The sequence below is a fragment of the Pan paniscus genome, chromosome 11 (assembly GCF_029289425.2).
Source record: "Pan paniscus chromosome 11, NHGRI_mPanPan1-v2.0_pri, whole genome shotgun sequence".
In the NCBI taxonomy this organism is placed as follows: domain Eukaryota; kingdom Metazoa; phylum Chordata; class Mammalia; order Primates; family Hominidae; genus Pan; species Pan paniscus.
In genome coordinates, this window is record NC_073260.2 from 119,147,474 (window position 1) to 119,172,687 (window position 25,214).

Here is a 25,214-nt window from a genome sequence, read left to right on the forward strand (position 1 = left end):
TTACATATTATATATATTATGTATTACACATACATATTACATATATTACTATATATAATATATAACATGTAATATAATATCTAATATATGTAATATATATTATAGACTATATTACATATATAATATATATTATACATATATATTAGCTGGGCAATGTGATGTGTGCCTATAGTTCCAGCTACTCAGGAGTCTGAGGTGGGAGGATTGCTTGAGCCTGGGGGGGTCAGGGTTGCAGTGAGCTGTGATTATGCCACTACACTATGACCTGGGTGACAGAGTGAGACCTTGTCTCAAAAAAAAAAAAAAAGAAAAAGAATAAAAAAGAAATTTCCCATCTGAATTTCTTAATGAGCTGTAGTTGAGGTACCTGGGGCCTGGCAATCTGTTCATAGAGTGTTTCAAGAAGAAAGAAGGTGTTTTCGACGGTGTCAAATGTTACAGAGAAGTCAAAGGCCTTCAAAAAAGGTCAGTGCCTGGGAGGAACCATGTCAGTAGAATATGAGGGAAGAAACAAGTCTGTAAAGGCCTGAGTGTACGTAAGGATAAAATGAAGGAAGAATGTATATAGACTCCCTTAGTTTTCTGTGAAATCTTACCATGCAGGTAAAAGATACAGTATGTTCCAAATATAATTATAAAAAGAAACATACTTCCAGACACACACTGGGAGGTATTCCTTTGGCATTACAAGATTCATTTACACATTTAGTACACTTTATGGAGTGTCTATCACGTGCCAGTTGAATTAGGAGCTAGAGATACTTTGGTAAACAGCACAATCCCCTCTTTCAAGGAACTCAGGCTCTTGAACAGGGTAGTGGTGTGATAGTGACAACAAACAGTTTCAATATTGTGTTAGGAACTGAGAATTCTAGAGTGTTTTGTGAGCCAAAATTGATCTGGCTTCAAATGTCTTCTAAGTGCCAGCAGGCTATGGAGCCATATCTTCAGAATTTTGAGAGAAAAACCCCAAAACTTTATATTTAGGTAAATTATATATGCATGCTGATAAAAAGAAAATTTTAAAAGTGCAAATATTAAGAAAATAAGTCAGCCAGGTGTTTTGAAAGCAATTAACTGAAGATATAATCTTGTCAATTTAGAAAGAAATGCTAAGACCCACCAGCAAATCTAACTTGCTAAAGTGCATGTAGAGGAGAGGAAAACTTTTTAAAAAAACTTTAAAACCAGTATTTTGGTAATCTTTTTTCTTCTATTCCATCTTCCTTTGCCTTTTTGCCCCTTTTTGTTGGAATATACTTTAAGGCAAATTTCTATTTACCTGTAATATTTCCATATGATTCTCTAACAGAATGGTTATAGATATAACCATATTTAGCTAAATTAGCAATAATTTCTTCCTATCATATGCAACCTAATTTCAGTTGCTTCACAGGTGTCTTTTACAGTTGTGTTTGAAATAGGGATCCAAGCAAAGTTTTCCTACTATAGTTGATTATTATGACTCCTAAGTCTTTCTCAGTTTGTGAGAATATCCCTCCCTTTCTACTTGTCGTACTATTTATTTGTTGAAGAAACCAGCTCATCTGTTCTATGGAATGTGCTACAGTTTGTATTTGGCTGATTGCCTCCTCATGGTATTTCTGAGCATATTCTTCTATACTTCATTCTTCCTATGAAGTGGTAAATCTAGAGGTTTGATGAGACTCCAGTTCAGTTCTTTTAGCAAGAATCTTTTCTAGGTGGCAGTGTGTAATTCCTAATACATCACATCATAAGGCTCATGAGGTCTGGTTTTCTTACCTTTAGTCATATCAACCTGATCTACCCATTATAAGTTTCCCCATCAACCTGTGATCGGCTGGCCTTACCATCCACTCATGATCATTGCCTACATCTGTGACTTCATTAGGGCTTGAAAAAAATGGCAGTTTAAAAATATTCTCTCATTCCTTTGACATTCGTTGTGTGGAAATTTATTAAGAACTTTTACTACCTGGTTATCCTGGAATATAGTTTGTACAGGAAACAAAATAAATGCTTGATTCTGTCCTTTTATTTAGCAATTTCAGAATAGTGAATTGATACCCTAGAAGTCTCCACAATTTACCAAATAATTTTTGTTTATTTGTATATTGTGACTATAAACTCTTTAATCAGTTGTAGTCATTATTCTTTTTGCTCAAGTTATCCCATCTTTGGCTAATGGAAGCTCTTTCAAGTTGATTCCTATGTCCCTTAGATAAGACCCACTTAATTCTTGATTGTAGGGAGGTTGCTTTAGCCTGCCTGTGTCTCATTTCCCACATGTGAGTATATAGCTTAATAATAAGGAGTATGATACTTTGTAGAGTTACTCTGAGGATTAAGTGAGATGTCCCACGTACAAGAATTTAGCACACAGCATCTGCCCCATGTAAGCACTCAGCAAAGTCAGTAATTAAAGCAAAAGTTTTCTTATTAGATGTGCCATTTATTCACTCACCAAATGTTTATTGAGGTGCCTCTGCTCTATACTAGGTAATATTTAGATGGGGAGACATAATAGTGAACAAAATCCTTCCCTTGTGGAACTTACACTCCAGTGGGAACACATGCAACAAAGCAACAACCACAGAGTGTTAGTGGTGATGAGTTCTGTGAGGGGAAAAAGCAGGGTAAGGGATGATGATGGGAGACCATGGGTGGGTGAATGGGAAATCCCATTTTTGGTAGAGTAGTTAGTGAAAGCCTCAGAAGGTGACCTTTGAGCAGAGCCTTGAGGGAAATGACAAAGTGAGCCATGCAGATAGCCAGGGAACGAGTTTCAGGCAAAAGGAAAGTGAATGCAGAGACACTGAGCTGGGAGAACTCGTGGTGAGTTGGAAGAACAGCAAAGAGGCTGGTATGGCCAGAACTCTGAAAGGATGGGGGAGAGTGGATAGAGATGAGGTCAGAGGTCGCTCAAGCCTTGTACCCAGGACAACTGTTTTGAAATGTATTCTGAGTGACGTGGGAAGCCATTAAAGGGTTTTGAGAGGAGTAGTGATGTGACCTGATGGTTTTTGCAACATAAAATATAGTGTGTGCTCAGTAAATGCTTTGTCAAATACATAAAAGTTAAAGCAGCAAATAACTATTATGAGCACATTTAAAAGTTGCTTAAATCCTTATAACTCCCAGTATCTGTCATACTTGTGCCCCCCATCTGGTTTTTTCTTTACTTGCTTGTTTTTTGAGGAGAAGGCTGTACCAACATCTTGAAATAGGAAGGGTCCTATGTTCTAAGGAAAGCAAGAAGGTGCAGTGTGTGCTTTTAGAGAAGCTTTTGGTGACAAGGAACCAGAATGTAGAGTAGGTGGAGGAGAAGAAAGCAGCACAATCTTTGTAGGGAGAAAGACCAGGTAGTGAGTGGGAGTTGGCCCAGAGCCTACAAGTATGAGCGAACTTAACCTGGAAGTGTCTTTCATAAAGGGGCAGCATGGCCAACACAAGTTCACTGAGGGAGTGGGTGTACATGCATGACTTAACTCCTGGATCCACACCGTATTTAGCTTGTCGTTCTGGGACTCATTTCTGCCCATACCTCCTGTCCCCACTACCTGTTGTAGTCTCCCCATGTTCCTTATCTGAAGTCATTCTTCTGAAGTTAATTTTTTTCACTTGTGAAAAAAATACACATCATATAAACGTCACCATTTTAAAGTCTACCACAATTCAGTGACATTTAGTACATGTACAGTGTTGTGCAACTGTCACCACTATTTAATTCTGTAACACTTTATCACTCCAAAAGGAAACCCTGTAATTGTTAACCAGTCACTTCCAATTCCTCCTCTCCTTCCTCAGCCCTTTGCAACCACTAATATGCTTTCTGCAACCACTCATCTGCTTTCTGTCTCAATGGGTTTGCCTATTTTGGGCATTTTCTGTAAATGAAATCATAGAATATGTAGTCTTTTGTGTCTGGCTTCCTCCAATTAAGATTCATCCGTGTTGTAACATGTATCAGTACCTCATTCCTTTTTATGGCTGAATATCATCCATTGTATGGATATACCACATTTTGTTTACCTAGTCATATGTTGGTGGATATTTGGGTTGTTTCTACCTTTTGGATATTGTGTATAGTGCTGCTGTGAACATTCTTATACCAGTTTTTGTTTGAACAGTTGTTTTCCATGCTTTTGGGTATATACCTAGTAATGGAGTTGCGGAGTCATATGGTAATTTTATGCTTAACTTATTGAGGAACCACCAAACTCTTTTCCACCATGGCCACAGTTTTTTACATTCCCACTGTAAAGTGTAAGGGTTACCATTTTTTATGTCCTCACCAAATCTTATTTTCTCTCTCTCTCTCTTTTTTTTTCCCCAAATTCTAGTCATCTGGTAGTTTTGAAATATATCTCATTCTGGTTTTGAGTTGAATTTCCATAATGGCTAATAACATTGAATATGTTTTCGTGGGCTTAATGGCCATTTGTATATCTGCTTTGGCGAAATGTCAGTTCTAGTCTTTTTTGTGTCTTTTTTTGTGGCTCGCGGCGGCCGCTGGCCGTAGGGCGTGTCTGGCTCAGCTGGGGGGGCACCCAGGACCACCCCGCGAAGCTGTAGCGTCCGTGGCCTCTGTAGCGAGCGCCTGAACCCGCCATGGAGAAAGGTCCGCTGAAGAAAGCTCAGTCTCAAACTTGTGCTTCCTGGCTCTTGCCTCCCAAACGCGTACCATTTCCACTTGATGTCATCATGCTCAGAATGGAGTGAAAGGGATTCAGTGACAGATTCAGTTTGGAGGATAAATAATCATATTGCATTGTTTTCCTTGGGAACCACTGTTTCCAGAAGCCATGGTCTTTGAAAATTTCCATTGCTGCTGGCCTTGTATTCCTGGGTGTTTTGAAAGAAGATGTGCCCCGCTGCTGGCTCTGAGCTGTCTGTCACTGAGGTCGCCCTGGCCTTTGACAAAATAAACACACCTGTGAGTGCTGGATGTCTGAGCTCCCCATGACCTGCACTGGAAAGACGCAGAGCGGCGGCCTCTGAAGACCAGCTCCCTCCCCTTCCCCTTGGCCTTGTCCTTCCTGCTCAAGGTCCACCATGGAGACGCTGTCCCAGGACTCTGCTAGAATGTCAGATCTGTTTTAATTACTACAGCCCCTAGTGAAGGCCAAGTTGCTGGATTGCAAGCACACCTGCTGTTCAGTTTGCCTCCAGCAGACGAGGACCAGCCAGAAGGACGTGCGATGCCCCTGGTGCAGCAGTGTCACCAAGCTGCCCCCTGGCTTCTCCGTGTCGCAGCTCCTCGACGACCCCGAGGTCCTGGCTGTCATCACCATTCCACACGCTTCGGAGCACATGCCGGTCTTCATTAGACTTCCCGGCAGTGGGTGCTACATGCTGCCCCTGCCCATCTCCAAGGAGCACGCGCTGCTGCCTGGAGATATGAGCCGCCGCCTGCTGCCCAGGAACCTGCAGAAGTCCGTCACTGTGGTGACCATCCCTGCTGGACAGCAGCCTCTGCAAGGCAGGGCTCCCCAGGGGGTGGCGGAGGAGGAGCAGGACAGGTGGGGCATGGTGAAAAGCTCCATGTGGTTGAGGGTGTGCACTGTCATCTTGATGGCTTGCGTCTTGGTCTTCCTCCTCAGCATCGTGCTCCATAACATGTCCTGCATTTCTAAGCGCTTGACCGTGACATCTTGTGGCTGGAGAGGGCTGCAGGGAAGTCTCCTGTGGGTGCCAACTTAGGGGTTGAGCACATTGGTGATGAGATCCCAGTGAGAAGATGAGGGGGCGACACTGACCATTTGGTGCTGAGAGCTGGCCTCTGGTTTGCCTCTTGATTTACCGCAAGACAGACATGAAGGGCAGAAGGTGAGGTCTCAACAAGATACCAGGCAACTTGCTCTGAGTACTGATGGCAACAGCTTTGAAGATGATTGCATGCATCCTCATAATCATGTATTCAATGGACTGTAATTTCTGATTTTTCAAAATCACGTTACGGCATAGACATATTCTACTTAGACGTTAAACTCTACAAGTGCGTACAATGTGATCTTCTCGAAATCCGTTAGATTAAAACAAAGATGCTATGTATGCAAGTAGAATTAAACCTGCAAATCCATGTAAAAATTCAGTTAAGACATGCAGTGCTGGCTTGTTTACTTTTTTTGTTTTCCTTGAAACTCAGTCTTCATTTAGTTGCTGAGGCTTTTTATACATTTTGAATGGCACCAAAACAAGTCAAAATGGACAGTCATATTTTTTTGAGAAAATATTTTAACAAGTGTCTCCAATGTGTTGTGTTTTGTCATGAACCTTCATTTTCTTCACTTGTAATTAGAGATCCTATGTGTTTATTAAACTGAAAGCCCAATAGGGGAGCAGTAAACCGAGACATCATGAGAAAAAAAAAAGAGTACTTTACATATTATGGATACTAGATTTTTATTGGCTATAAGATTTGTAAATATGTTCTCCCATTCGCAGGTGTTTTTTTTTTTTTTTCTCTTGACAGTGTCCCTTGACACACACATTTTCAATTTTTATGAAGTCCAGTTTATTTTTCTTTTGTTGTTTTTGGTGTCGTATCAGAGAAACCATTGCCAAATCCAACTTCATAAGGATTTACTCCTATGTTTTTTTTCTAAAAGTTTTCTAGTTGTAGCTCTTAAATTTAGGTCTTGGGTCCATTTTGAGTTAATTTTTATGTATGGTATGAAGTAAGGGTCCAACTTTACTCTTTTGCGTGTGGATATCCAGCTGTCTTGGTATGAGGTCCATTCTTTATAAGCATACCGAAGCTAGACACTGTACAGTAAATATTAGGGGTCACATACTAAGTCTTTAACTGGCTCAGATAAAGAAACTGCTTACCAGGTTCTGCCCACACAGCCCCTTTGAAAAGTGCATCTTGACCTTTACTGGTCTTCAAAGTTTGAATGGCAACCTGCTGTGTCTTTCTCTTTCAAAGCTGGAATGAATGGAAATAAGTTAGCTTAGTTACAGTAAGAAGGACTGTATCTAAATGCAAATACTGTTATGCATTATTTAACTTTTAAAAAGCCTACTAAAAATGTCCACCAAATCTCTTAAAATGTGGGGCAGATATTAATATGTCTGCAGTCACTTGGGGAGCTAATGAAAATACTTTTAATATTTCCTATATTCTGATGTCCAGAAATGGTAGGAAGTGAAAGTAGAACAGTTAATAAAGGTCATTAGTGCCACAGGCACTTTTCTACAAAGGTAGATAAATGGCAAAGAAAGGTCAAGCCACCAAGCTGATCCTTGGCTGCCTAGCCCTTCCATGCAAACAATGGGTCCAGGACAGACACTTCTCCAGGGCAGACACACAGTTTTTAGATTTGTTCACAAACTTAAGTGAGACCAATGAATCCAGTAACCATCAGAAAGCTTTTTTTTTTGTTTTCCTCCTTCAAGCTATAATTTTATTTTCATAAATCTGAAGAGAGCAAATTTTCATTAATTTTTGTTCTTCATTGCTTGGGCAAGGGGGTGGATTGCTTTATTATTTATTAATTCTGTGAGGCATTTTCAGAATGCCTACTATATGCAGGGTTTCAGGTGCAAAATGATTAAAAATGATCCTATAGCTTTAATAATTGTTTTTGCCTTCTTTATACATTTTGATAATATGTACACAGACAGACACATAGTCACCCTACCATATTTCAAACAGAATTTCAGGTAACCTTGCTATTAAAATCTTTAGACTTCTACGTGTCTTGTTTCTACTTTACCTGGTTCCTTAAGGTAATGAAGAATTTAGGGCAGCAGGAGGAGGAGGATTTCTAGAGAGAGAGAAAAAAGCCCCCATAGATGTCTTTAATGTTGAGTATTAAGGAAAACAATCTGAAGTATTATTAGACTTGAATAAACTCATGACATTCAGAATAAAAGTGAATCCATATTTTTTAAAAAAATGTTTAATTTTGAAATAATTTTAGATTTGCAGAAAAGGTGCAAAACATGGAGAGTTCAAGTATATCCTTTATCCAGCTTTCTCTAATATTAACAATTTACAAAGTCATTGTACAATGATCAAAACCAGGAGATTAATATTGGTATAATACTATTAACCACTGACTTTTTTTTTTTTTTGATATTTCACCAGTTTTTTCCTAAAGTCCCTTTTCTGTTCCAGGATCAAACCCAAGATCTCCCATCACATTTAATTGGTGTCTTCTTAATCTCCTCCCATCTGTGACAGTTATTCTTTCTTTCCTTGGCTTTTATGATAAGTACTTTTGAGAAATACTGGTCATTTATTTAGTAGAATTTCTTACTTTGGGTTTGTTCAATATTTTCTCATGATTAGATTGAGATTGTGAATGTTTTTGCTTATTTTTCTTAAACCACAAAATGCTTTTGTGTCTTCCTTGTTGCATTGTATCAGAGGATACATGAAGTTGATATGTCTTATTGCTAGTGGTGTTAACCTTGATCACTTGGTTAAGGTTGTATCCATCAAGTTTATATACACTGTAAAGTTACTATTTTTTCTTTCTAATTGATAAATATCTTTGAGGAGATACTTTGAGACTTTGTTAATATTCTGCTTCTTCTTGAACTTTTGCCCACTGATTTCATCTTTCATTGGTGGGATCCTACATGCAACAGTTATTACTCTGAGGTTTGCCTAATAGTGATTTTTTTATTTACTTCATTTCATCTGTGTTTGTTAATTGGAAGAGCTGTCCCTTCTTTGTGTGTTTATTTATCCAATTATTTATATGAATATGTTTTCGTGGACATTTTACTCTATGGGTTATAAACTAGTACCATCATTATTTATTTTGCGGCTCAGATTGTTTCAGCCTTGACTTTGACCAACTTCCATTTGCTGTCTATATCTTTTTAATAGAACCCATCCTTTTTTGAGTACCTGCTTCTTTTCTGTGATCACAATATATGCCAGACTTATCTTATATTGTTCCTGCTCCAGGCCTGGAATTAATGACTTCTTCATGGAGTCCTGGTTCCTTTTGTCAGAGAATGATATTTGGAAATCAAGACCTGGGCTCTGGGTATGCTTACTGTTATGATGATTGTCCTCTTAGCAAAGACATGTATGTATATGAACCCATGCATAGACACACATCTGTATTTATTTCTATATCTACCTATCTGTGTATATTTTCTAAACCAGAAGTTCATATTGACACTTCTATTTCCAATCCAGTGTGACACATTTCATTCTAGCTCTTTCCCTTTCTTCATTCATAAGTTTTTTTTCCTCAGGTACTGAGACACTTACACTATATTCACTTCAATCCCAGTAGACATGTAAAATAGTTTTAGAGTTGCCAATACGTACCCCTGTGAGAAACAGATTCAATAACTAGAGGACGTTATTTGCATGTTCTTTTTGTCTTCACAGTATCCAGTCAAAATATTGTTTTCCTAAGTTGATAAGGTTAGTTTCTCCCGGCTCCTTCAGTGTTAGTTTATTGACTTGTAATGCAGTTGGATTTATTTGTTATACTTTATATTCTCTCCACATCTGGTTGGTTTTAATTAATTATAGGGCTGAGGAGTATATGAAACATTGCTATGGTTCTAATAGTCAAAGCTATATAAAAAGATACATTCACGGTAGCTCATGCCTGTAATCCCACCACTTTGGGAGGCCGAGGTAGGCAGATCACCTGAAGTCAGGAATTTGAGACCAGCCTGCCCAACATGGTGAAACCTCCGTCTCTACTAAAAATACAAAAATTAGCTGGGTGTGGTGGCAGGTGCCTGTAATACCAGCTACTTGGGAGGCTGAGGCAGCAGAATCGCTTGAATCTGGGAAGTGGAAGTTGCAGTGAGGCGAGATTGCACCATTGCACTCCAGCCTGGGTGACAGAGCGAGACTCCGTCTTAAACAAACAAAAAAGATACAGTCCAAGAAATGTTCTTCCTCTTTCTCCCTATTAACTCATTCCCATTCCCCCTCCTCTTTATAATACCCTGTTCCCACCCTTCCTCTATAGGTGTTTAATCTCTTAACCAAGATAAATCTTTGGTTTGTCCTTCCTACATTGATTTGGTACAGTTAATAGCTATATGAGTATTTTCTTATGCCCCCTTCTCTCATGTGTGAAGGGTAGCATATCATTGATACATTGTTTACTTTGCATTTTTCATTTAGCAGTGTATCCTGGAAACCACTCCAAATCAATTCATAGAGATCTTTATCATTTAAAAAAATGGTTGCATAGAATTTTATTGTGTAGCTATATCAAAATTTATTCAAATGATGTATGTACACTGTATTAGTTTTCTATTGCTATAACAAATTATCACAAACTTAGTGATTTAAAACAACATAAAATTGTTTATCTTATATTTCTGAAGGCCCATAAGTTTGAAATGGTTCTCAATGGATAAAAATCAAGATGTGAGGGGGGCTGCATTTCTTCTGGAGGGTCTAGGAGAAAACCTCTTTCCTTGCCTTTTTTAGTTTCTAGAGGCTGCCTGCATTCCTTGGCTCATGGGCCCTTCCTCCACATTTAAGCTAGCAGCATGGCATCTTCATTTCTCTCTAATTCTGACTCTCTTGCCTCCATCTTTCACTTTTAGGACCCTTGTGATTACACTGGGCCTGGATAATACAGGATACTCTTCTCTTCCCATCTTAAAATCCTGAGCTGAGTCAGATCTACAAAGTCCTTTTTTGCCATGTAAGGAGATACATTCACAGGTTCTGAGGATTAGACATGGGCTTCTCTGAGGTCCCATTATTCTGCCCACCCCAGGTACTTAGGTTATTTCCAATATTTTGCTATTACAAACAGTGCTTCAATGAATAACTTTGTTCTTTCATATTTTTATATTGTTGGAGGTGTATCTTCAGGGTAGATTTTTAGAGTTGAGATTGCTGAGTTAAAGGCAAGTACTTGTTAGATAGTGCTACGTTTCTCTTCAGAAGGGTTTATCAATTTGAAAGTGGCTATTTTCCCAAAGTCTCACCGACAAAGTATGTTGTCTTGCTTTTTAGTTTTTGCTAGCCTGACAAGCAAGAAGTGGTATCTCAGTCTTGCTTTAATTTGCTTTTCTTTAATTATGAGTGAGTTTGAACATTTTCTCACATTTGAGGGCCATTTATATATCTTGTTTTTTTGTGAATTTTCTGTTTATTGGGCTCTTGTCTACTGTCCCTCAAGTGTTCTTTGAATATTAGGAGTATTGGCCTCTTGTCTATGGATATATCTTCCTAATATTTTATCTCAGATTGTCACTTGTTTACGGTGGTTTAAAAATTTTTACACCATGAAAAAAAGTTTAGTTTTATGTGGTCAAGTTACCAATATTTTATTTACTCTACATTTTGATTCTTGATGTAGAAAGCTTTTCCCTATACCACAGTTATCCTTGTTTCCTGTGGTACTTTTGTCTTCGTTCATTTTCTGTTGCTATAATCCAATATACAGACTGGGTGATTTATAAAGAATAGAGATTGATTTAGCTCATGGTTCTAGAGGCTGGGAAGTCTCCTTCCTTCTGCATCAGGACATGGCAGGAAGCATCACATGGTAAGACAGAGCGAGCAAGCCCAAGAAAGCTTGGTTTTATAACAAAGCCATGATAACAAACCTACTCTCATGATAGGGACATTAATTTGTTCATGAGGGCAGAGCCAGCATTTATTCATTCATGAGGATAAAGGATTAAGTTTCCAACACATGAACTTTGGGGGGACACATTCAAACCATAGCAACTTGTATAGCTTCATTTATTGACATTCAGATTCCAAATCCATTTGGGGTTTATTCTCATATATGATATGAGATAGGGATCTAGTTTTATCTTTTTCAGACGGCTACCTTGTGGTACCTATACCACTTATTAAGAAGTCTATCTTTACCCCCAGTGAGTTGAGATACTACCTGTATCACATACTAAGTCTCTGTATGTACTTGCATTTGTTTCTGGACACTCTAATTCACTGGTCAGTTTGTCTAGTCATGTACTAGTATTGTAATGTTTTAATTATAGACACTTTTTAGTATGGTTTAATGCTTGTTGAGGCTACTATACCATTGTAGTTTTTCTTTTTCAATGTTTTCTTGGATAATCTTTCATGTTTGATTTTCCACAGAAATTTTAGTATCAACATGCCCAAGTATAAAATAGTCTGTTGATATTTTTAATTGGGATTGTATTAACTTATAAGTTTATTTGTGAAGAACTATTGAGTCATTTTATTCAAGAATAGGAAATGTTTTTCCATTTGTTTAAGTCTACTTTAATGTCTTCCAGAAGCTTATAAATAAACTGTAGGCTAAACTAAAGAAAAAATGAAATTTTAAGTTAAATTTAAAACTGTAATATCTTGTCAGTAATTGGAAATATATTCGTATAGTTGGATTTCTTACCTAGCCAGCAAGAGGATGTGTTAGCAGTGGCTTAACGTCATGGTATGGCTACTGAGGGCTGTGGATTCATTCTTCTTTGTGTGCACTTGGAGGTTCACAGGCTTTGGAGTCACACATACCTGTGTCCGAACCTGACTCTATCACTTACTGGTTCAGTGACCATGGATAAGTGACACAGGCTCTCTGAGTCTGGCTTCTTCGTCTCTAAGATGGGGAGAAGGATACCCAAGAATTGGTTCATGTAGCAGAGTAGATGCTCAGTAGTGTTTCCCTCTTTTCTTTTCTTTTTTTTTTTTTTGAAACAGGGTCTTGCTCTGTCTCCCAGGCTGGAGTGCAGCGGCATAACCTTGGCTCACTGCAACCTCTGCCTCCCAGGTTCAAGTGATTCTCCTGCCTCTGCCTCCTGAGTAGCTGGGATTATAGACGCATGCCACCATGGCCCGGCTAATTTTTGTATTTTTAGTAGAGACGGGGTTTCACCATATTGGCCAGGCTGATCTCAAACTCCCGACCTCAGGTGGTCCACCTGCCTCGGCCTCCCAAAGTGTTGGGATTACAGGCGTGAGCCGCCGCAACTGGCCTGTTTCCATCTTTTCTTATCTGCTTTCTTTTCTCTTATTTGCTCATGATGACTACTCCATTTTTTCTTTCGTCTCTAGTTTCATTATATACATAACCAGAGAGTAAGTTAAGCTAAATATTATCATACAAATACCCATTTTATTTAGCCATATAACAATTAATATTATATCAAGCTGAAGTAAATAATGCTGATTTATTTCATCTAGAGTGTTGTGTATTGGTCTCAAGGTAAAAGGCTGTGCTTTAAAAAATGGAGACAAAATTTTATTGTTCATTTGTAAACGCTTATTTGATATACTGATGCCATTTCTAATCTTTCTCTGTGGTACAGGCCATAAACCTGTACTAGAAGTGAAACGTTTTAATTTTCTACTGTGGATCTGCCTTATTCGAAGAGCTATGCAACAGACAATAGTGTTAGACAAAGTTTCAGTATGAACAAATTAATTCATTTTTATAGAGAAGCATAATCTAAAACATAATTTTCCCAACCCTGCCTGCTTAAACTGCTTATTGCCTTAATTATGATTTCAACATGATTTTGGTGACTTCTGTTAATTTCTTTTTCTTTTTTCTTTCTTTTTTCTTTTTTTTTTTTTTTTTGAGACAGAGTCTCGCTCTGTTACCCAGGCTGATGTGCAGTGGCACGATCTTGGCCCACTGCTCACTGCAACCTCTGCCTCCTGGGTTCAAGTGAGCATGTCAGCTAATTTTTGAACTTTTTTTTAGTATAGATGGGGTTTCACCATGTTGCCTAGGCTGGTCTTAAACTCCTGACCTCAAGTGATCCACTTGACTCAGCCTCCCAAAGTGCCGGGATTACAGGCATGAGCCACTGTGCCCACCCACTTCTGTTAACTTCTATGTGTTGAGTTTATAGTGAGGTTGATTGCACAGATTGTATAATGTAGTGTAAACTTTTATACTTGAAAATGATCACCTTAAATGCTTATTTCAGTCACAAATAGAAAAATGAATAGGTACAATTAAGGCCAGTAATAGCAATTTTTCTTGCTTTTAAAAATAAAGTTTTAAAGTCAAAATATTATTTTATTATTTTAAAAGCAATCATTTTATCATCTTATATGCTTGGTTTCTAGGGTTTTTAAAGGTAAAAATTTCTCCAGGTCCCACTTCTCCTATGCTTGTTTTTAGAAAAGAATTTGAAAAGCCATGCCTTAGAATGTTTTTGGAAAAAAAAGTTAGAATTTCATTATTCCAAGATACAATGGAGGTATTCCAAGATACACTGGGTAAACACTCTCATTCCAAATAGGAGAATTTGGCCAAAATAAAGGGGCTACAGGCCCCATGCATCTAAAACCCAGCAGGGCAGTCATTAAACCTTAAAGCTCCAAACTGATCTTCTTGGACTTCATGTCCCACATCCAGCACACACTGGTGTGAGGGATGGGCTCCCAAGGCTTTGGGCAGCTCCACCCCTGTGGCTTTGCAAGGTTCAGCCCCCACTACTGCTCTGATGGGCTGGTGTTGAGTGTCGTGGCTTTTCCAGGAGCAGGGTCTAAGCTGTCAGTGGATCTACCACTCTGGGTATATATATAAAGGGGAGTTTATTAAGTAGTAACTCACATGATCACAAGGTCGCACAATAGGCCATCTGCAGGCTAAGGAGCAAGGATAGCCAGTCCGAGTTCCAAAATTGAAGAACTTGGAGTCCGATGTTCAAGGTCAGGAAGCATCCAGCACAGGAGAAAGATGTAGGCCAGGAGGATATGCCAGTCTAACCTTTTCACATCTTTCTGCCTGCTTTATATTCACTGGCAGCTGATTAGATGGTGCCCATCCAGATTAAGGGTGGATCTGCCTTCCCCAACCCACTGACTTAAATGTTAATCTCCTTTGGCAACACCCTCACAGATATACCCAGGATTAATACTTTGCATCATTCAATCCAATCAAGTTGACACTCAGTATTAACCATCACAGTGCCCCAGTGGAATCTTTGTGGGGGCTTCAACCCCATATTTCCCCTCTGTACTGCTCTAATAGAGGTTCTCCATGAGGAATCTCCCCCGTAGTAGGCTTCTGCCTGGACATCCAGACTTTTCCATACATCCTGCAAAATCTAGGAAGAGGCTCCCAAGCCTCAGCTCTTATCTGCTGCATACTCACAGGCTTAGCATCACATGGAAGCTGCCAAGACTTACAGATTGCACCCTCTGAAGCAGTGACCAGAGCTGTATCTGTATCTGAGCTGTATCTGACCTGAAGCTGGAGCTGGAGTGACTATGATGTGGGGAAACAGTGTCCCAAGGCTGTGCAGGGAAGTGGGGCTCTGGGCCTGGCCCAGGAAACCATTCTGTCCTCTTAGGCCTCTGGGCCTGTGATGGGAGGGGCTGCTGCAAAGGTCTCTGAAATGTCTCCAAGGCCTTTTCTTTATTGTCTTGACTATTAGACTTGGCTCGTCTTTACTTATGCAAATTGATGCAGCCTGCTTGAATTCTTCACCCAGAAATGGGCTTTTCTTTTCTACCACATGGCTATGCTACAAATTTTGTAAACTTTTATGCTCCCTTTTAAATATAAGTTCCAGTTTTAGGTCATTTCTTTGCTTGTACATATGAGCCTAGGCTGCTAGAAGCAGCCAGTCTACATCTCAAATGTTTTGCTGGTTAGAAATTTCTTCCACCAGATACCGTAAATCATCACTCTCAAGCTCGAAGTTGTGCATATCCCTTGGCAGGGGCACGGTGCAGCCAGGCTCTTTGCTAAAGCTTAACAGAAGTGACTGCTCCACTTCCCATAGGTTTTTCATTTCCATCTGAGACCTCATCCACCTGGCCATCTCTGTCCATATCACTATCAGCATTTGGGTCACAACCATTCAGCAAGTCTTTAGGAAGATCCAACTTTCCGTCATCCTTCTGTCTTCCTCTGAGCCCTCCACACTCTTCCAACCTCTGCCCATTTCACAGTTCGAAAGCCACTTTCAGTGTGAACAAGATAATATGATTTTATAGCAAAATATAATCTAAAATAAAACTTTTTCTCTTGCCCCTCCAAATTTAGACCAGTTATTCCCTCAGAGAAAATTTCTACATGTCTTTGGTGGGCTTCTGTTAAATTCCATGTCCTGGACTTACAATAGAGTTGTCTATATACAGATTAGGCAATGAAACACTAAACCTTTGTAGTACTTGAAAATGGCAGTATTAAATGCTAATATCAGTCATACACACACAGACACACACACACATAGTTACAGATGCAATTAAGAGTGGCAATAGCATTTTGCTTTTCTTTTAGAATTATGGTTTTAAGGTCAAATGTTACTATTTTTAAGCCAATTATTTCAAGATCCTATCTAACTTGGTTCCTAGGGTTTTTAGGGTAAAGTCTCCAAATTCTCCACTTCTCCTATTCTTGAGATATCACTTTAGGTGTGGATTTGCAAAGCAATGTTTCAGAATTTTTTTTTTTTGAAAAATTTGTAAGAACAACATTATAATGCTGCCTAGAGGTGTAATCAGACATGTTTATGTTACGGATAGAACCCCAAATAGAATATTGTAATACTAATTTATTTACTCATCACTTTTTAAAGCCCTGACAATATGCCAGGCCCTGTGCTAGTCAATAAGGTTATAAAGATAAAAACACAAGGTTCAGAAGTTCTATAATAATTAAATGTTCTGAAGTGTTTCAAATTATATCACATAGTGCTTTTCTTGGAAGAAGAACTATTTAGATTATGTTCAATAAACACAAATTTGGTGTTTTCTTTGTGTGTATGAAAAATTAGTGATGTTAGTTTAAGTTCATGTGTAGGTTTAGTTCAAGTATATTTACTGAAGACAAATTAGCAATATGGGGCCATTGGGTTAGGATTTTATTTATTATGGTAAGATAATTTTGTCATTTAGCCTCTGAATTTTTGTTATATATGGGAACATTCATTTGATTGTCAATCATTGTACATGTTTTAGATGCCAAATTATAGAATAAAATTATGTACTCCAAAGTAAAAATATTAATTTGAAGAAATATTTACTTTGAGAAAATTTTATACATGAAGACCTCAAAGTTTTAAAAGCAATATAAAAGTGAGGGACTATGGGTGATTTTTCTTTCCTGAAAAACTCTGCAATTACATTTTATTCTATAATGTACACAAACAAAAAGCACAGTGAGAGCTGCAACTGTAGACCTTATACCTTAACTTCATTTTTATTTTTAATATTTTTAAAAATTTCAATAGCTTTTGGGTACAAGTGGTTTTTGGTTATGTGGATGAATTCTATAGTGGTGAATTCTGAGATTTTAATGCACCCATAACCTGAGTAGTGTGTCGTAGCCAATATGTAGGTTTTTATTAGTTCCAGAGTATATGTACAGGATGTGCATGTTTGTTACATAGGCAAACGTGTACCATGGTGGTTTGCTGCACCTGTCAACCCATCACCTAGGTATTAAGCCCAGCACGCATTAGCTCTTTTCCCTAATGTTCTCCCCCTGGCCCACCCTCCCCCAACAGGCCCCAGTGAATGTTGTTCCCCTCCCTGTCTCTGTGTGTTCTCATTGTTCACCTCCCACTTATAAGAGAACATGTGGTGTTTGGTTTTCTGTTCCTGCGTTAGTTTGTTGAGGATAATGGCTTCCAGCTTCATCCATTTCCCTGCAAAGGACATGATCTTGTTCCTTTTTATGGCTGCATAGTATTCCATGGTGTATGTGTACCACACTTTCTTTATCCAGTCTGTTATTGATGGGCATTTGGGTTGATTCCATGTCTTTGCTATTGTGAATAGTGCTGCAGTGAACATATGTATGTGTATGTCTTTATAACAGAATGATTTATAATCCTTTGGGTATATACCCAGTAATGGGATTGCTGGGTCAATTTTCGGTTCTAAATCTTTGAGAAATTGCCATACTGTCTTCCACAAAGGTTGAACTAATTTAAATTACCACCAACAGTATAAAAGCTTTCCTATTTCACCTCAATACTGCCAGCATCTGTTGTTTCTTGATTTTTTAATAATTTCCATTCTGACTGGTGTGAGATGGTATCTCATTGTGGTTTCGATTTGCATTTCTCTAGTGATCAGTGATGTTGAGCTTTTTTTCATATGTTTGTTGGATGCATGGATGTCTTTTTTTGAGAAGTGTCTGTTCATATTCTTTGCCCACTTTTTGATGGGATTGTTTGTTTTTTTCTTGTAAATTTTCTTAAGTTCCGTGTAGATTCTGGATATTAGACCTTTGTCAGATGGATAGATTGCAAAAATTTTCTTCTATTCTGTAGGTTTTCTGTTTCCTCTGATGATAGTTTCATTTGCTGTGCAGAAGCTCTTTAGTTTAATTAGATCCCATTTGTCAATTTTTGCTTTTGTTGCAGTTGCCTTTGGCAATTTCATCATAAAATCTTTGCCTATGCCTATGTCCTAAATAGTATTGCCTAGATTTTCTTCTAGGGTTTTTATAGTTCTGGGTTTTACATTTAAGTCTTTAATCCATCTTGAGTTAACTTTTATAGGGTGTAAGGAAGGGATCCAGTTTCAGTTTTCTACATATGGCTAACCATCTCTCTCAGCACCATTTATTAAATAGGGAGTCCTTTCCCCATTGCTTGTTTTTGTCAGGTTTGTCAAAGATCAGATGGTTGTAGATATGAGTTTCATTTCTGAGTTATGTATTCTGTTCCATTGGTTTATGTGTCTATTTTAAAAATACCAGTACCATGCTGTTTTGATTACTGTAACCTTGTAGCATAGTTTGAAGTCAGGTAGCATGATTCCTCCAGCTTTGTTCTTTTTGCTTAGGATTGTCTTGGCTATGCGAGCTCTTTTTTGGTTCCATATGAATTTTAAAATACTTTTTTCTAATTCTGTGAAGAATGTCAATGGTAATTTAATGGGAGTAGCATTGAATCTATAAATTGTTTTGGGCAGTATGGCCATTTTTACGATATTGATTCTTCCTATCCATCTGCTTGTGTCCTCTCTGATTTCCTTGAGCAGAGGTTTGTAGTTCCCATTGAAGAGGTCCTTCACTTCCCTTGTTAGCTGTATTCCTAGGGATTTTATTCTCTTTGTGGCAGTTGTGAATGGGAGTTCATTCATGATTTGGCTCTCTGCTTGTCTATTGTTGGTATATAGGAATGCTTGTGATTTCTGCACATTGATTTTGCATCCTGAGACTTTGCTGAAGTTGCTTATCAACTTAAGAAGCTTTTGCGCTGAGTCAATGGGGTATAGGGTCATGTCATCTGCAAACAAAGACAATTTGATCTCCTCTCTTCCTATTTGAATACACTTTATTTCTTTCTCTTGCCTGATTGTCCTGGCTAGGACTTCCAACACTATGTTGAATAGGAGTGGTGAGAGAGGGCATCCTTGTCTTGTGCTGGTTTTCAAGGGGAATGCTTCCAGCTTTTGCCCATTCAGTATGCTATTGGCTGTGGGTTTGTCATAAATGGCTCTTATTATTTTGAAGTGTGTTCCTTCAATATTTAGTTTATTAAGAGTTTTTAACATGAAGCAATGTTGAATTTTATCAAAGGTGTTTTTTGCGTCTATTGAGATAATTATATCTGTTTTTGTCTTTAGTTCTGTTTATGCAATGAGTCACATTTATTGATTTGTGTATGTTGAACCAACCCTTGCATCCTGGGGATAAAGCCATCTTGATTGGGGTGGATAAGCTTTTTGATGTGCTGCTGGATTTGGCTTGCCAGTATTTTATTGAGGATTTTTGCATCGATGTTCATCAGGGATATTGGCCTGAAGTTTTCTTTTTTTTGTTGCATCTCTGCCAGGTTTTGGTATCGGGATGATGCTGTCCTCATAGAATGAGTTAGGGAGTGGTCCCTGCTTTTCAATTGTTTGGAATCATTTCAGAAGAAATGGTACCAGCTCTTCTTTGTACTTCTGGTAGAATTCAACTGTAAATCCATCAGGATCTGGGCTGTTTTTGGTTGGTAGGCTGTTCATTACTGCCTCAATTTCAGAACTCATTGTCTATTCAGGGGTTCAACTTCTTCCTGGTTCAGTCTTGAGAAGGGTGTATGTGTCCAGGAATGTACCCGTTTCTTCTAGATTTTCCAGTTTATTTGCATAGAGGTGTTTATAGTATTCTCTGATGGTTGTTTGTATTTCTGTGGGGTCAGTGGTGGTATCCCCCTTAACATTTCTGATTGTGTTTATTTGAATCTTCTGCTTTTTCTATTAGTCTTGTAGGATGAGGGGGAACCTATGAACAGGCAGAGGCCATAGAAGTGGTATTTCCTTCTCTCATCTTATGTGAAGAAAAGTGCATGAGCCCATTTTCTCATGGGTTGATTTATCTGTAACCATTAATAAGAAGTCCACCATTTTGTTTTGTGGTCCTCCCCTTCATACTCATCACTAAAATATTTGCTTCCAGGATAGAAGTTTACGCAATAGAGAACATAGAATGAGATTAAATTTTAAACTTCTGGTTAATACGGTGATATTGTTTTCTTGTGCTTTAGTAGAACAATCTTATCATTGCCTTTATCCTTACTATGAAGTATGAATCACTTCAAAATGTACACCATTAAGAATGAGAATCATGGCTGGGCGTGGTGGCTCACGCCTGTAATCCCAGCACTTTGGGAGGCCAAGGCAGGCGGATCACCTGAGGTCAGGAGTTCGAGACCAGCCTGGCTAACTTGGTGAAACCCTGTTTCTACTAAAAATACAGAAAATTGGCCAGGAGTGGTGGCGTGTGCCTGTAATCCCAGCTACTCAGGAGGCTGAGGTAGGAGAATCGCTTGAACCTGGGAGGCAGAGGTTGCAGTGAGCGGAGATCACACCATTGTACTCCAGCTTGGGCAACAAGAGCGAAACTCCGTCTCAAAAAAAAAAAAAAAAAAAAAAAGAATCATTTAGCAACCCCTCAACTCGCTGTATAACAAAGCACCTAGTATTGGTGAAATAAATTGTTCCAATCTGCTGTCTGTTTAAAATTATCTAATGCCACCTTCCATCTGTTACATTGAGACCAATAATGATTAAATGCAGCAAAATAAACCTTATTTCTACCCAGCCTTCCACTACCTATTATCCAGGGGAGAATACTATTTTTCCTGCTAGGGTTTGGTCTGTTCTATAAGTTTCTTTATTTTATGTTTTTAATTCCCCTTGCTCATTTCTGTTTTCAATTTTTTCTTGTCAAGACATTTGCCTTCTGTTTCAATACTTAGTATTTACTTTACAACTAATTCTGATTTGTGCTAACCATCATTTCTTCCTAAATTTAAAAAACGTTAAGGACTTAATATTGCTGTCCTACTTTTACACTTTATAAAAATTTTGAAACTGATTTAAACAAGAACTCTAAAAATAGTCTGTCATGCTGATTCAGATCACTATTTGACATAAGTTGGGTGGAGACCTGAACGTTCTCTGTTTGATGCCCTACCACAACCTGCCCACCTGGCTCCTCCATACCCTGCTCTTCCTCGTCCATCACTGCCCTGTACTCTTAGTCTGACCCTCCACACTGCATTTCCCAGATTCCCTTGCCCTCTGGCTTCTGATGGGGATCAGCCAGTGTGGTTCCCAGCAGGAGTCTGGAGGGTAGGGAGACAGTGAGTTTAGGTATGTGGTCTGGCTATGGCAGTGGGTTCCTAAGCCACAGATCCTTTTAGGCAGTACCACTTCAATAGCTCCACCTGTTGCTGGATCTGGTTAATTCTGTTTCCTTCCCCTTCCCCTTCTATCCTAAAAGAGTTCATGGTTTCCTGCAATTGTCAGCCCCTGGGTGCCTTTTCATCCCTTGAGGTTACCTTAAACCCTGTCCACAGAGAGTGCAGAGTTCTTTCATTACATTCTTCTCTGTTAAACTCTTTTGAGGGAATACTATCTCTACCTTCTGTTGACACTAATCAAACAAAATAATAGTATGTTCGTGGTTTTGTTACAAACGATTTTCTAAAATTTAACAGAAACCTGCATTATTCAGGAGCACTAAAAATGTACATTTAAAGTAATTGTTTATTAAACTGTAACAAGTTTTCTAGCAATTTTAGATTGAATTTGATGCTCTCAAACTGCTTTACATACCTGTGATAATTACAAATTAAATTTTTGGGTAAGACTTTGCTGTAACTGTGGTAATTAGAAAAAAAAAATCCACACTAAACATTAGACAAGTGTCTGTTGACCAAAGAGAAAAGAACTTTCCAGTGTGTTACATGGATTTTACAACAGAGAAGTTGCTTCCACAATAGAATTGATGTACCCTTGACAACGCCTTTGGGAAGGAAAAAATAAAATAAAAAAAATCGATGTCACCTTTCAGATATAGATATTACAACCTTAAAGAAATTTTAGAACTACAACTCTTATCTTCACCTGGAGCATAAATTAAGGTGATATTGGTTTTTGAATACCCGTTTTCCTCATATAACAATTAACAAATTTACATCAAACAAAAGTAAAAAATGCTGGTTTATTTTATTTATAAGTAGTATATATTGTTTTTAGATGGAAGGCTCTGCTTAAAAAATGTTTTTTTGACACAAAGTCTTCCTGTTCATCTGTGAAGCTTATTTGGTATATTGTAGTCATTTCTAATCTTTCTCTGGGTTACAGGCCATAGAAGTTTGCTAGAGGTTAACAGTCTTAATTACAAATTCTCTCTATTGCTTTATTAACTTTCTTGTTTGTTCTGTTGTATATTTACCTCATTCTAAATGCCATGCAAAACAAAATAGTGTTAGACAGAGTTTTAATGTGAACAAATTAATGCAGTTTTCTAGAAAAGCATAACCTAATCTACATATTTTTTTCTAGCCCGTCCTATATTTAAAATTCTTGTTGCCTTTCTTATTTCTTTATGTCTTTGATAGACTTCCAATAGTTTCTATGACTTGAGCTTATACTCCTGTGTCTTGTGTAGACTGGGTAATGGAACACTAAGCTTGTATATTTGAAAATGAAAGACTTAAATTCCCCTATTGGCCACCTGTCCCGGCAAAATAATAGTAATAATTAAGGCCAGCAGTAGCAGTTATTTTTCCTTAAAAAATAAAATTTTAAAGTAAAAATATTATGTTTTTATTTTTAAGCCAACTATCTTAAGATCTTATCTAACTTGGTTTCTGGGGTTTTTGAGGGTAAAGTTTCCCAACACCCCACTTCTCCTACACTTACCCTTACACTTAGGCATGAATTTACAAAGCAGTGCCTCAGAATGTTTCTGGAAAAAATATGTTAGAATTACATCATATGGTTGAATAGCAGCATAGTTGAATATGTTGGTTTTCTAATTTGCGTCTTCACATTTGTTTATGTTAAGGATAGAACCCCAAAGAGAATAATACTGGTTTACTTATTCAATGCTTATTAAACAATAACAATATGCCAGCCTCTGTACTATTCAAGGAGGATATAAAGATGAAAAGACAAGGTTGCGTACTTTTATAATATTTATATGTTCTGGTGGTTCAAATTATTTTACACAGTGCTTTTCTTAGAAGAAGAAATATTTGGATGATGTTCAGTAAACACAAATTTTGTGTTATCTTTCAATCTGTTTGGTAGGTTTATGATGTTAAATTCCTGGTTGGGTTCAGTTCAAGTATATTTACCAAAGACAAATTAGAAATACAGGGACCATCAGGTTAGGGATTTATTTCATGATGGTAATAGGATTATGTCATTTGGAATTGGAATTTATTTTACACTTGGTCTGATTTTTAAATCATTTTACATGACTTAAATGTCAAATTATAATGTAAAATGATTATTTTCAGTTATGCACCCCACAATTTGAAGCCACATATGTTTTGAGGGAATTTTGAATATGAAGACCTCTGAGTATTAGAAGTTATATTGAGTGGGGATTATGCGTAATTTTCCTCTCTTGGAAAATCTATCTGTGATTGTGTGTTTTCTTTTTAATGTACATAAACAAGTAAAAAACACAAGGAGAACTTCAGCTGTAGACCCTGCACTTTAGTAACTGCTAATCTACCCACAAATTTTGGTGAATTTTTTTGCACATATAACAATAAAAATTACTACCACCACCTTAAGAGCTGATTAGAATAACACTTTATTTATTTATTTATTTCATTTATTTTTTTTGAGACAGAGTCTCACTCTGTCGTCCAGCCTGGAGTGCAGTGGTGCGATCTTGGCTCACTGCAACCTCTGCTTTCAGGTTCAAGTGATTCTCCTTCCTCAGCCTCCTGAGTAGCTGGGATGACAGGCGTGCACCACCAGGCCTGGCTAATTTTTGGTATTTTTAGTAGCGACGTAGTTTAGCCATGTTGGCCAGGCTGGTCTCAAACTCCTGACTTCCAGTGAATCCACCCACCTCGGCCTCCCAAATTGCTGGTATTACAGGCATGAGCCACCGTGCCTGGCCTGCGTATTTTAATTCCATATTTTGCTTATATTTTTAGTATTTAAACATTTGCATATTTAAAGACATTAGTATACTTACAAGTAAAGGAAATTTTATTAGGTTAGATATTTTAAAACCTTTGAAAATTAATTCATTTCTAAGTAATAGTTTGGTGCTATGTACCTTTAATAAATATAACATTAGAGCTTTCATATTCACGAACTGTCACTTGCAAGGACCAGACAATCTAAAAATGCACAACTCTAAAGAAAAGGGAAAAAAAATCTGCCTATTGAGCATATAAAAGGGAAGAACAAGTAATCTTCAGACAGAAGTGATATAAGGTGAAATAATAATGGCAAGGATTTTGTTTTCTTCATATATTTTATCAGGAGGGAAACTACTGTAGGAGAGGGAAAATTGCTTCTGTGTACCCTTTGAGGTTTCTTGGCTGGTCTATGAATTAAATTGACATTAGACAGATTAAAAGGAGAAAAAATATTTAATTACTCACATATGCACAGGAGTCCCACCAAAATATGAGACTCCAGGAAGCAGCCAGATGATTGAGACAGATACTATCTTAAGCTAGAGTAAGGAATAGGAATAAGGATTTGGGGGTACTGGGGAGTGGTAGAGATGAATTGTGGGAAGGCGGGAGGAGGAAATGTGTGGTGAATAAAGGTTACCTTGCTATGCAGATAAAAGTCTCTCCGGTGAGAAAAAGTTATCTATGAGTAACTCTCTTTCTGGCAAAGGTAGATACATTTACTAATAAAAATGTCCTTTACAAATGGGAAATTATACTTTAAGCAGATGGGGAGGCGAAGTGCTTTTTCTGCATTGACTGGTTCTCAGTTTCTTTTAGCTCAAAATAATACATCAAAGTGGCCTATTTTGGGATGACTTGTTCTGACCCCATCACTACTTGGTGGTAAAATGCTACCAATATTATAACATCATGTG

The 25,214-nt window shown here is 37.9% G+C and overlaps 1 protein-coding gene and 1 pseudogene across 1 annotated transcript in view; both read left to right on the forward strand.

Moving 5' to 3' along the window:
- The window catches only part of PLGRKT (plasminogen receptor with a C-terminal lysine), a 60,316-nt gene that overhangs the window by 12,774 nt on the left and 22,328 nt on the right, over positions 1-25,214 (forward strand). The window lies entirely within an intron of this gene.
- Positions 5,038-9,675, forward strand: LOC103786931 (E3 ubiquitin-protein ligase RNF152-like; annotated as a pseudogene).